The following is a 12702-nucleotide window of genomic DNA, read 5'->3' as shown; positions in this document are numbered from 1 at the left end:
GTAAAGGAGGACAAGGGGGTGAATTGGACTGCTGGGATCGTAGGTTCAGTGGGTTAAGACATTTTAAAGTTGAGATGCTGGTGGAGCATATGTGGGGTGTTTAGTAAGTAGCTGAATATAGACCCGCAGTTTGAGAGCGAGGTTTATAGAGAAACATTTGCTAATCTCCACTATATAGGGGTGGTTAAAATCAGGGGGATGGTTGAGATCACTCAGGGAGAGAATATAGAGTGACAAGAAAAGGGGAAATGGCCCTGAATAGAACCCATAGAAGTTAGTGTTTAAGTGACCTGTGATGGGCAGTGATGGAGGGAGGAGATGAGTTAAAAGGGAAGCCAGTAAAGACACCAGGGAGGAATCTCGAGTGAAACAGGAGCACAGCAAGGGGTGGTGGCATCAACAATGCTAAGGGAAAGCTTTCAGAAAGGTGAACACTGTTAAACGCGTAGGGAAGTCAGGTCAGAATCTCCTCACGTCAGTTGGATTAGGTGCATGGGAGCCATAGGTGGCTCAGCCCCCACCTTGCAGTGGTACAGATGCAAGTCTATCCCTGGGGTGGGGGTTGAGGAGGAAATGCGGAATGAGGCTGTGGGCATACAGGGAGTGTAGACTGCTCTTGGCAGAGCGAGGAGGAAAGGGGACTGTACCCATGAGTGTCATGGTTGAAGCAAGTGTTTCATTTTTCCCCGAAGGCTGGAAAGGTGAGCAATGTTTATCGGTCAGGGAGAAACGAGGTTTATGGGAATAAGGAAATAATTGAAGGGGCAAGTATTTAGAAGAGGGAGGAGAACATGGGACCAAGAAATCAAACTGGCTAGTTTACAAAGTACTGTCCAAACTGGCTTTTTAGTTCATACTCAGAGCACCCCAGTGAGGATGGTAGATGGTTGTTTGTCATTAACCCTATTTTAAAGTTTAGTGATGGAGCCTCAGGAAGTTCATGTTAAATTCTGAAATGCCAGAGAGAATTTGTGTAAATCATAATTTCTGGTCTCCTCAAGTCACATATCATTATATACATCATCTAATGAGTCCACATCTCAAGGTGACTTTACACATCCTCACACATCACTGCATTTTCTAGGGTGAATTATATCATGTACTGATTTTCTAATTTGGAGATATATAAAGGCCTTGGGATATGTTCCTGTAAATGTAGAAGTTTATTGTGTATAAGTGTCTTTGCTACCCTAATGTTGGTACCTATGGGATAATATTTATAGAAATGTATTAGACTACCAAGGGTGTTTATGTTAAAGATTGTTATTTATTTATTTGTTTTTGCGTTACGCGGGCCTCTCACTGTTGTGGCCTCTCCCATTGCGGAGCACAGGCTCCAGACGCGCAGGCTCAGTGGCCATGGCTCATGGGCCCAGCCGCTCCGCGGCATGTGGGATCTTCCCGGACCGGGGCACGAACCCGTGTTCCCTGCATTGGCAGGTGGACTCTCAACCACTGCGCCACCAGGGAAGTCCTTTCCTTGTCTCTGGGAAGCCCAAGATTGTTATTTTTATTTATTGTATTATTTACAAATGCTAGGTGTAAATAGGTGAGACTGCAGAAGAAAACTTGTAGCCCACAATCTACATGTGATTACTTGGATATGATTTTTTTTTCCTTAAAAATAATGCCTTTTCCCACAGTGTGTCTTCCTCCTTCATCTCTCCACCTCAAGATATGAAGTGAATATTGTTCTCATTTAATATTTTGCCAATAAATTTAATGATTTTCCAATTCTTTAATTAAAAATTAAAGAATTTCAAAACCATGTATTTGTTACACTATTTTTCCTAATTTTATTAGCATATTTCAACCTAAGAATAAAACAGAAATCAAGTAAAGATAAGAGAAGCTAGCAAAGAGAAGCATTACCTGTAGTAAATGAACTGTATCACATGGATTAACTTGTAATGCATCCTGAATTTCTAAGCAGATGTTTATATTGACCTTTATTTGGAAATCATTTAAAATAATGAAAGCATCTTCCTTCAGTTGGTTTTTTTTTTCCTTCAGTTGGTATTATTACCAACAATTATTTTGTAAATTCTTTTTCCTAATGCAGTACATTTGGTTGATATGTACACATTTCTGTTCATTCCTCCGAAGAATATGCTGACACAGATTTTATATCAGAAATGCAATCTCTGTAAGAAAGCTTTTCTCAATATCCATGGTGGTACAGTACCCAGTGTTTTCTTTTTGAATTAATTCTCATTTTGAAATCAGAAAATTGTTGGGCGTTCATGTGTTAGGAGAGGTTTGGTAGATCAGGATGCCCACCAGGTGAGGGCTGAAGTGAGAGCCTCATTAACGTGGTCCACGGGCTCCAGCTGTTTGTCAGCTTTTCCTCATCACCTGTTTCTAAGCTCTGGCATTAACTTTAGATTTATTTCCTTTTCTACATGCAGCAACATAAGCTTTTAGCTCAGTGATTATTGTGAAGGTGTTTCAGGTGTCTTGTAAGATATTAATAAATTAGAAAGAATGTGTTCTTTCCCATTATTTATAGTCTTTGAGTTATTTCTTTTTTCACGTTTGTATTGAAAATGTTTATGCCTTTTTAGAGATGTACTTTGTCAAGAGTGAGCATTTTATTAAAATCCTCCCATTGTGTTAAGGGCACTATAATGGATAGTCTGTGTACAAAGATGCTAAGAGATGTGGTCCCTCAGCTCAAGATGTTTATATGCTAACAGGGAAAGAAGACCAATCTACACACACACACACGCACGCACGCACGCATGCACGTGCGCGCGGCTGTACTGAAATAGTTGCTGAAGCTTAGTCAAGCAGAGGAAGGAGAGAGGTGTATGTGGCTTATGTTACAAATTTTATGTCATTTAATTTTTTTGATAAAATTTATAGTCACACTACATAAAATTTGGAAAAATAGAAGAAACAAATCCTGCTTCACTAATATAACCACTGCTAGGCTTTTGTTGTAATCTCTATATATTTTTACGTAATAATAATTTAAATGGTTAAACTTAAAAAAATTTTTTTTCACTTAGTATGTCATACCCATGTAGTAAAGTAGAAGATTACTTTTCATGGCTCCATTTTTAAGTGACTTATAGTATTCAATTGAGGATAGATATATCTATCTTAACCATTCCCATTTTACTGGGTATTCAGGCTTTTTTTTTGGTTGAATAAAGCTGTGAAGAACAATTACAGAGTGTTAGCATCTTCTTTGTGGCCAGGTGAGGTCCACTGGGGAGAAGATATGTTGTGATGACTGCATTAAGAGGGATTGCAGCGGAGATGTTTCCCAGAAGACGGAGATAGGACAGAGAGCAGCAGCAGCCTAGGTGGCTTATAGCTTTACAGAGACAAGAGAGGCGAGAAGGTAGCCGCGTCCTTAGCAAGTGAACCAGTGACTTGAAGAAGACAGAATTCAGGATGCTGAATTTTAAACCTTATTGGTGTGTCTAGATTAGAAAATTTTGTTGTAGCCATAATAAATTACCACAAATTGAATGCATTAAAGCAGCACTCATTTTTATCATACAGTCCTGTAGGTCAGAAATCCCACATGGGCCTCCCGCAGCTAAAATCAAGATGCCAGCAGGGCTGTGGCTGTTGCTGGAAGCTCTGGGGCAGAGTGTGCTGCTAAAGCTTATGCATGTTGCTGGCTGAGTGCAGTTCCTTGTGGCAGGACTGAGATCCCCATTTCCTGGCGGGCTGTCAGCCAGGGGCCCACATTCCTTCCTCTGCTTTCCCTGAGCCCCAGAGGCCTCTTTCTTGTCCTTGCGTGTGGTCCCCTCTCCGAGCCGGCAGCAGTGCATCAGTCCTTCTCATGTGTCGGAACTGACTTCTGCGACTGCATCTCTGCCCCCACCCTGAGAAAGCTTTCTGCTTTTACAGTCTCATGTAGTTACATTGCCCACATGTATACCCAGGATAATTGCCCCATCTCAAGGTCCTTAATCTTAATTTCATCTGCAGAGTCCTTCTTCCCACATAACCTAACATATTCATCAGTGAACATCTTTGGAAGACCATTGATCTGCCTATTAATGTGAGGGTTTTCTCTTGGGAGGTTGAAAACAGCTTTTAACATCACTTTGCATCAGTTTTACAAGTAAACCATCACTCTTAATTTATATACAATACTAAATTTCCCTGGGGTTTGTAGTTACGTCACTTTGTTAGCTTAACATGTTTTAAAGTTAAAAAAGGGTTAACAGTGATTTTTACAGAAATATAAAGTACTAATTTTCTTTTCAGTGATATAGAAAGAAGATAGGAAAGTCTTTCCTGTCTCTTCAACTGGCTATCTTGCCAAGGCAAATAGATACCTTTGTAAACAGTAGACTTTGTAATGAGGTTGTACGTAGTGGCTGTGACTTGTGGAGGTAAATACATGGTCACAAACCTTTATTCTAAGAGTTTGTTATATTTATTATTAATTTAACACATATTAAGGGAACTACTTGGTGCCAGGCATGGTGTTAGGTTCTAGGGATACATGTTTATTTCTGCTCTTATAGGACTCAGTGTTGCTCAGAAAAGAGAGAATCTTAAAGTAATTATAGTAATTATGATGGCTGTTAGCATAGTAGAGGTACCTGATTCTGTGGGGCACATAGCATTGTGGAAATCACAGTAGAGGGACATGATTCTGTGAGCACACAGCCTTGCATGTCACAGTGTTCTTGCAGCTTGTTCCCAAGTAGAAATGTCAGATTTCTGTTGGTCCTCTGACTCCAAGGTTTCTTAGGGATTTATGGATTGTGGATGCTGTCAGTCTTCCTGGAAAGCAAAGTTTATGATTGTTTTTGTTTTTCAAGTAGTTTCATTGTCTGTAGTTTTAAAATTTCGTATTCTTCACTCTTTGGGTTTCTTTAAAATATTGATTGTCCTCTAGTTAAGTAATAAAGAAAATTAGTTATTTTACACTGTGTTAGGCATAAAGCACTAACAAGGTACAAAATGATGACTATGCTATGGACAATTTTCTTAAAAAGCCTGATAAAGCATTGTGGTAGTTACTGTAATATATTAGCAGTGAAAAAGTAATTTGTGTAGTGCTGTGCAGTAGAACTTTCTGTGGTGATGGAAGTGTTCTGTACCTGTGCCGTTCAACCCAGCAGCCAGCAGCTGCTTATGGCTGTTGAGTGCTTGAAGTATGGCTAGTGTGACTGAAGAACGCAGGTTGTAATTTTATTTTAATTAATTTAAATTTAAGTAGCCAGTTGTAGCTAATGGTTATTGGATTGGACAGCATACGGTTCTCTGTCATATTTGAAATACATTTACATAGTCATATTTTTTAAAGTATAGTAATGGTTTCTAGATTAATGGATTTGGAGTTCCAAGTCTGAGGTGGCTGTGGACGTAGTTCTAAGGGCTTGCGGCCACTGAGGGGTCTGAGGTCCCTGAGCCGCAGCAGCCCTGTGCTTCCGGGTGTGGGCGTGCCCTCCTTGCCCCCCGAGCCGCCCACCTGTGCAGGTGTTGCAGGAGGTCTAGTGCTCACGCTGCCCAGCTGGTGAGCTGGGGTTCTGTCCTGGGTCTTTCTGAGCCATCTGGTGCCACTTGTGGAAATCTTGTGAGTCTAAATGTTTAGTGAACCTAAGAAGACCCCCTGGCAACCAGGCACAATTCACAGTAAAAACAAAACACTTGATAGATTGGGCTGCGGACAGACCGACAGCCCAGACTCACTGAGGGTGTAGCGCCCTCTCAGTTGTTTGTAACTACTGTTTAGAAAGTAGTTCTAAAAAGATAACATTGATACAAAGGGAATAAAAAGCCCATTTTAATTGAGCTTCTGTGGTCCTTGGTGGACGGCGTACATACTGTCCACAGGAGGCCACTGGGGACCTTGGTCACATGATGTAACTGTGTCCTCTCAGCCTCACAAAAGGCTGCTTCTGGTCACTCAGCTCACACTCACCCCCAGGGCCTCTGTGCTGTCACCTGCTCTGTTTTCTTCACAGCAGCGTCACTGGCTGAAATGGTCATTTTTACGTGTTCATTTGTTTTTTTGGTGTGTGTTTGTCTGCAGTGTAAGCTCCATGAGAGCAAGGCATCCTTCTGTTTACCTCTCTCCCTGTTGCTGTAACAGGGACTGGACCTCAGGAAGACTCCTGAATGAGCCAGTGCTGGGAGAGAACACTTTTAGGTTTTAAAATTTTACCTCTCATTTAGGTTTTTTAAGCTACTAAATGTTGAGACTGGATGAGATGGTATAATAGTTTGGACAAAATGTTGGTGAATTTTCTGTCATTTCCAAGGAAAAGCTTTGGTAAAGAAACACTCTTTATACATTGTAGAAATTCAACACTGGTTTTGCCTTTTGTTTTGGGACTTGGGACTGTTTCTCCTGGTATCAGGAGCTAACCGAAGAGAGTCCTTTCTGTTTCTCTGTGTGACCTCAGAAGGATCCCCTTTCTCCCCAGTGACCTATCCAAATGTTGAAGACTGTATTTTAAAAACAAAATAAAACCAAAGCTATTATGAATCTTGCTGTTTTGATCTATGAAACGAAGACCTTAACATGATGAGCCATTGTTAATGGCTGTGCAAGAGTGACAGAGTGTGTAGGAAAAGTGTGTGACGTGATCTCTGGATGTGACTTGTAATAATAATCCTCATTAGCTCTCCCCTTCTTCTCCCCTCCCTTCAAAACCTCCATCAAACCCCCACCTTCGTGTCCCTGCTCTCTATTATTAGGGAACAAGTGTGAGGGGGCATCGTCGTGTGCTGTAGACCTGTGATAGCGCATCTCAGAAGCATCCCACCCTCTGTACATTGTGGGGAAATGAGACGATGACCATCAATTTAACGTCTTAGTTCTCCTGTGTGTTAGAACTTTATTTCACGCCCACCCCGCCCTCAACGCCCTCAACTTTTCAGTACCAATCTCTCAGGCAAATTTCTTTATTGTAATCATTTGACTATCCTGGGTCAAAGTCAAGTCAAAACAGCCTCTACTTAGGGGTCATTATACTCCCAGAATATGCTAAGAATGTAAAAGGAGTATAAAATACATACTCATGGGGCTTCCCTGGTGGCACAGTGGTTGAGAGTTTGCCTGCTGATGCAGGGGACATGGGTTCGTGCCCTGGTCCGGGAAGATCCCACATGCCGCAGAGTGGCTGGGCCCATGAGCCATGGCCGCTGGGCCTGTGCATCCGGAGCCTGTGCTCCGCAAGGGGAGAGGCCACAACAGTGAGAGGCCCGCGTACAGCAAACAAAACAAACCGAACAAACAAAAAACGTACTCGTGAAAATAGAGATCTTTGTTGGGGGCTTTAAGTGTGTATGGTGCAAACATATATGTAGCACTGTAGTGTGACTATCTTATCGGGATGTATGTGTATATTTTACATTTTAAATCAATTTTATTGAGGTATAATTTACATACAATGAAATGCACTCATTTTAAGGGTGCAATTCCATGATTTTTGACAATTGTGAGGTACAGATATTTTTTATAGAAAAATGAGGTGCAACTTTCAACTCTCTTGCAGTTCATTGGACTGTTGCAGCTTAGAAATGGGAATAAATAGAAAAATATGGACCATATGGGAAAAGATGAGGCCAACCTCAAACAAAGAAGAGTAGTGATTGTGCTGTTTGTAGTTCTCACCTGATGTGGAAACCCATATGAGCTTGTTTTTTTTATTGTGTATGTGCACCTCTTGAAATCATACAGCTTCTCTCAATTGTAGGGAAATAGATCATTATCCTACGTATCGTCTGATAGTAGTTTTTCGAAGAGAATTTTTTTTACGTAAAATTCATGCTTGTGGAAAAATAATTTACATTCAGTTTATAACAGAATTTTATTGATTGTGTTCTCGTTTGGAGTAACTGCCAGGAAAATCACTTGGGCTAACACAAGTGGGATACCATTTACTAGGGATTTAGCTGTAGAAAGAAATTCATTTCAATTTCAGTGGTGACAGCTATTGAGTGAATTTTCCTGTGATATCCTCACAGCAGAAAGTGATATATTGTAACTGTGGTTCCCTTGATTTCCTACACACTCAAGAAATCCAAACTGCAGGCATTGTGCTTTCTAAATGTCTGAATAGCCTAGCTTATGTGGTCAGAGTATTTTTTTTTAACATCCAAAGTGGGTAAAATTGTGATTGCAAAAGTGGATATTATGGGTGATGTTCAAAACCTTTGTTTCCTGTTTTTGAAATTGTTTTTCCATTTGTGCTATGATTACACCTTACTTCATGTGAAAGGGTTGTATTGGGACTTGGTATACTTTTATAGAATGATGTAGGAAATTACAGTTCATTTTGAAAGGTGTATTAGCTTACTTTTTAATTTAAACAAAGAAATATGTTTCCTTGATGCAGAGATCAGTTTTGATTACTCGTGATGCTTTCTTCACTGCTTTTTTATTTGATATCTGTTTTTAAAATATGATAAACTATAGGTGCCAGATAGAAAGGAGTAAATAGTGCTAACCTCTTTCAAGAGTACTGGGGAATAGTTGACGAAGAAAGGAAATGTGTTTTATGTGTTACTATTTTATGAACCTCAGAGGCTGTTTGTTGGTGGGGAGGGAGGGTGTAGAGGTGCTCCCTGAGGATGGGAGGCAGGTTCTGTCTGGCCTAGCCCAGGGTCCTGCAGTCTTCCAGACTCATACCCCCCCACCCCCATCCCCAGCCCCCAGCACAGCTTCTTACAGATGAGAGGAGAATGGATTGTTGTGATTAAGTGTTGAGGTGAGTCACGCAGCCCCAAAGACTCCCAGACAAAAATGTGTCACACATACACACACCCTCCCCCACAGTGATTCCAGTTACCTCCAAGCTAATCAGAATTCACGATTGCTTCCCTGATAGTAGAAATGGGAGGGTGTGGCTCAAGTTTGGAACCTTGATTCCCAAGCACAGTGTTATGAAAACAAGCATATTTACAGTTGACTTGAGGCATTCCTTCAGTGGCCCAATTGCACCTTGTATTCCACTTATGACCAGCAGAGTCTGATCTTCACTTGGCAAATAGAAGTCAGGGTAGGTCAACTGGCGTTTCTGCATGTGGACCTAGTCCTCAGGCGAAGGACTTGCTTCGTGTCACTGTCCTCACTCTATGACAGTGCTGTCCAGAAGTATATGAGCACCACAAATATGAGCCACATGTGTAATTTTAAATTACTTCAGTGACATTAATTTTAGTAATATCTTATTTAACTCATATCCAGAATATCATTTCAACATGTAATCGATAGGAAAATTTATTAATGAAATGTTTTACATTAGTTTTTCATACCAAGTCTTTGAAATCCAGTGCAAATTTTACACTTATGGAACTTCTTAATTCTGACTAAGCTGCATTTCAAGTGCAGCTTAGTCACAGTTGGCTGGTGGCTACCATATTGGATATGCAGCTCTGCAAAGCTGGGTTCCATTGAAACCTGCAGTGTTTGAGTTTGAAGTTTTGCACTGTGGAAACTTTCTAAGAGTGTAGCTATAGATAAAACCTTCCAGATCATCAGGTTTTTCAAGGACATCTAAATTCTACTTTAAGATTAAATATTTCATGTGATGGTATAAAGAAGATAGGAAAGAAATACATTTTTTTCCTGATATTCAAGGGAAGAAAGTGGTGAATGTTAAAGAGTAGAGAGAAACAACAACCAAAACGTCCACATGTGACAAATTGAGGCCTGGATGATAATGATGATTACAATTTGAGTGAAGTATTGGCCGCATTGGCAAGATCCAGGTCATGTTTAGTTCCAGCGTGAAGATTGCCAAGCCCAGTGGTGTGAAGCCAGATGAGTTTGAGTTGGGCATCTCCCAGGTCCTTCTGAAGCTGGAGATGAACTTGTACCTCAAGGCCCAGCTGCGGGAGCTGAACATCATGACCACTGAGGAAATTGAAGTTGGTGGTAGTCGGAAAGCTATCATAATCTTGTTCCCATTCCTCAACTGAAATCTTTCCAGAAAAATCCAGGTCTGCTAGTGTGTGAGTTGGAGAAGAAGTTCAGCGGGAAACACCTTGTCTTTATCACGCAGAGGAGAATTCTGCCTAAGCCAACTTGCAAAAGCCGTACAAAAAATAAGCAAAAGCATCCCAGGAGCTGCACTCTGACAGCAGTGCACGATGCCATCCTGGAGGACTTGGTTTTCCCAAGTGAGATTGTGGGCAAGAGAATTCTCGTGAAGCTGGTTGGCAGCCAACTCATAAAGGTTCATTTGGATAAAGCACAGCAGAACAATGTGGAACACAAGGTTGGAACATTTTCTGGTGTCTATGAGAAGCTCACGGGCAAGGATATTAATTTTGAATTCCCAGAGTTTCAGTTGTAAACAAAAATGACTAAATAAAATATTATTCACAATTAAAAAAAACAATTTGAGTGAAAAATCGTGCGGTAAACTCTTATAGACATCTCATTTGATCCTCATGGCAGTCCTCGGAGGGGGTACTTTCGTGACCCCTTTTGAGATAGATCCCTGTTTCCCAGTGAGGAAACTGAAAGCAAAGTCACACAGTGAGTCTGATACCTGTGCTCCTCGTCAGTCTGCTTGGCTCACTCCCTTACTCTGCTGTACTCCCTGATTGCTTTGGGCAGATTGGACTTGGAAAAATTATGCAAATGAGGCAGAATTGCAACTAAATCCTAAAATGTTGCAACTATTCCACTACTCCTTATTCCCTCCCTCAAGTTGCGTCACTAATTGGAAAACGGGAAAATGATTGGAGAGGTGTCACCCGTTTTGCCAGCTGTGTCCTGTGGCATTTGTGTCTCAGCAGAGTTGTGATGGGCCGTCATGTGCTGAGATCAGGGCCACAGCAGGAAAGGTTTTTTTCCTTAACCAGCTAATCTTGTCATGAGACCCACAAATCCACTTTCATATAATTTCTTTTTGTTTTCGCCTCTTATTTTCAGCACTCAAAAGCAACTCCCTGTTGAAATCTAAGTGCGCGTGTTGACATTGGTGGTGTATTGACCGAGGCTTATATTTCTGTTGTTTCTACAAAGACCAGGCATGGGTCTGCCTTTCACAGATGAGATGTTGTGCAGATGTGTGTGTTTCTGATTTACCTCTTTATATATCCACTGCATTTCTATTGTGTAGATTTGATGTTTGTGTGGTAGTGTTTGGGAGAACTGGTTGTGTGTGGCTGTGACTGACTCTGCCTTTCTGTTTCTGTTATGCCTCAGCCCTCCTCCCACCCCCCTATCGAATTGTTTAATTGGATTGAAAATAGGATCATGTCAAATATGGTTATGTAAATACGTGTTATGGATATTTTTGAAAGTGTCTTCTCCTTTCAACTCTTAATTTGTTGAAACTGTTGGTTTTACAATTTTCTGTTTACTGTGATTTTTAGCCTTATTGGAAAACTAACTCTGCTTACATCTTACTGTTTAATGAGCAAGACAATGTGGGAGGAAAAAGTTCCTCAGATGTGACTGAGTTTTAATTAAGTTGCATGTAGGCTTACTGAACAAATGCAACAGTAGGAAGATGTTTTTATATATTTTGTGTACCATTAGTTCTCTTATAGTAGATTGGATAACTTAGGACCATCACCTCAAGACAAAACAGAACAAAATAACCAAGGACAAACACTGAATTACTTCTGTGTTTGCAAAATTCAGTTTTCTTAGAAAATACTATTATGCACAGGTTTAGGTTTTTAAAGGTTTTAAACTTGACAAAACCTCAAGTTTTTATTAAAGTCATGATTTAGCACTATGTTATTGCAAAAGGAGGTAGAATTGGCTCTTTATTTTAACGGCTTTTGTTCAGAGACCTGCGTTTCAGGATCTACCTGCCCAGTTTCAGCTCTTTTTCCCCCTTGCCTCTGCAAGGGGTGGCTCTTTTGCCACCTAACCCAACATCTTCGTCTATAAACTGTGAAATTTCCTTGGCTTTGCTTGTGTCTTTCTGCCTGTCCATCTGATATGTGCTAACCCTCTAGATGTTGAGAAAAACAGACTTTTTTATTATCCCCAAATGTCACCTCCTTATCACATGCTTACTTTTAACAACCCTCCAACAACCCTAATAAACTCATGTCATATACTTTTCTGAACCGGATCAAAATTTAAAAATGTTTTAATACATATAAAGTTGTTCAACTATGAATGGTAAAAACACTAAAACAACCACGCCTGTGACTTTTCAGTTATTCTTTGACTGTGGTCTCCTGCTCTTCCCCTCTGCCACCCAGGCCCGCCTTCTCCCTGATGGTCAACCTCCTCTCCTTCGGCCTTGAGCTGGTCCCGCTGACTTGGCAGGCGTCTGCTCAGCTTGGGCACTGTGCTCAGTCATCTCAGCAGTGTTCTCACGACACTCAGAATCCTGGATGCTGTCCCTGGGCAGCTCCCTCTGAGGTGCCCTTTCGGGGCTGCATGTGGTTTGTCCTCCTCCCCCTGCTCTGAGAAGGGCCTGTTCTCTGCGGCCTTGTTGGGGCTCTCATCACCTCATCACGTCGTACTGTTTGGGTCATCTTTGGGTCCGTCACTACTTTGTGACTCTTCCTTGGTCACAGAAGTGCTTGATGAGGGATTGAGGAGCTGTACAGAGACCCTTGAAAGCTTTTTTTAAAAAGGTAGTTAGAAAAGGACAACAACTGGGATGTAGAAAAAGTCTCTTATAGAGAGCCTGACAATCTAATGGTATTTTAAAAAGTAAGGTTTGTCCTGGGTTTTCTGCATTTCTCTAGTTCTGTTTGGGGAGTGAAGGTGTTTGTGTTGCTTGTACAGTGCTGTGT

The 12702-nt window shown here is 41.1% G+C and overlaps 1 protein-coding gene and 1 pseudogene across 6 annotated transcripts in view; both read left to right on the top strand.

Moving 5' to 3' along the window:
- The window catches only part of PRIM2 (DNA primase subunit 2), a 278658-nt gene that overhangs the window by 164882 nt on the left and 101074 nt on the right, over nucleotides 1-12702 (top strand). The gene's annotated exons all lie outside the window — the stretch shown is intronic.
- LOC113630941 (40S ribosomal protein S7 pseudogene) lies at nucleotides 9397-10328 on the top strand (annotated as a pseudogene).

The sequence above is a fragment of the Aethalodelphis obliquidens genome, unplaced genomic scaffold (genome assembly GCF_003676395.1).
Source record: "Aethalodelphis obliquidens isolate GAN/ISIS:26980383/991018 unplaced genomic scaffold, ASM367639v1 scaffold31, whole genome shotgun sequence".
Lineage (NCBI taxonomy): Eukaryota > Metazoa > Chordata > Mammalia > Artiodactyla > Delphinidae > Aethalodelphis > Aethalodelphis obliquidens.
Note: the sequence above shows the minus strand (reverse complement) of the source record. Positions and strands in the feature narration are given on the sequence as shown.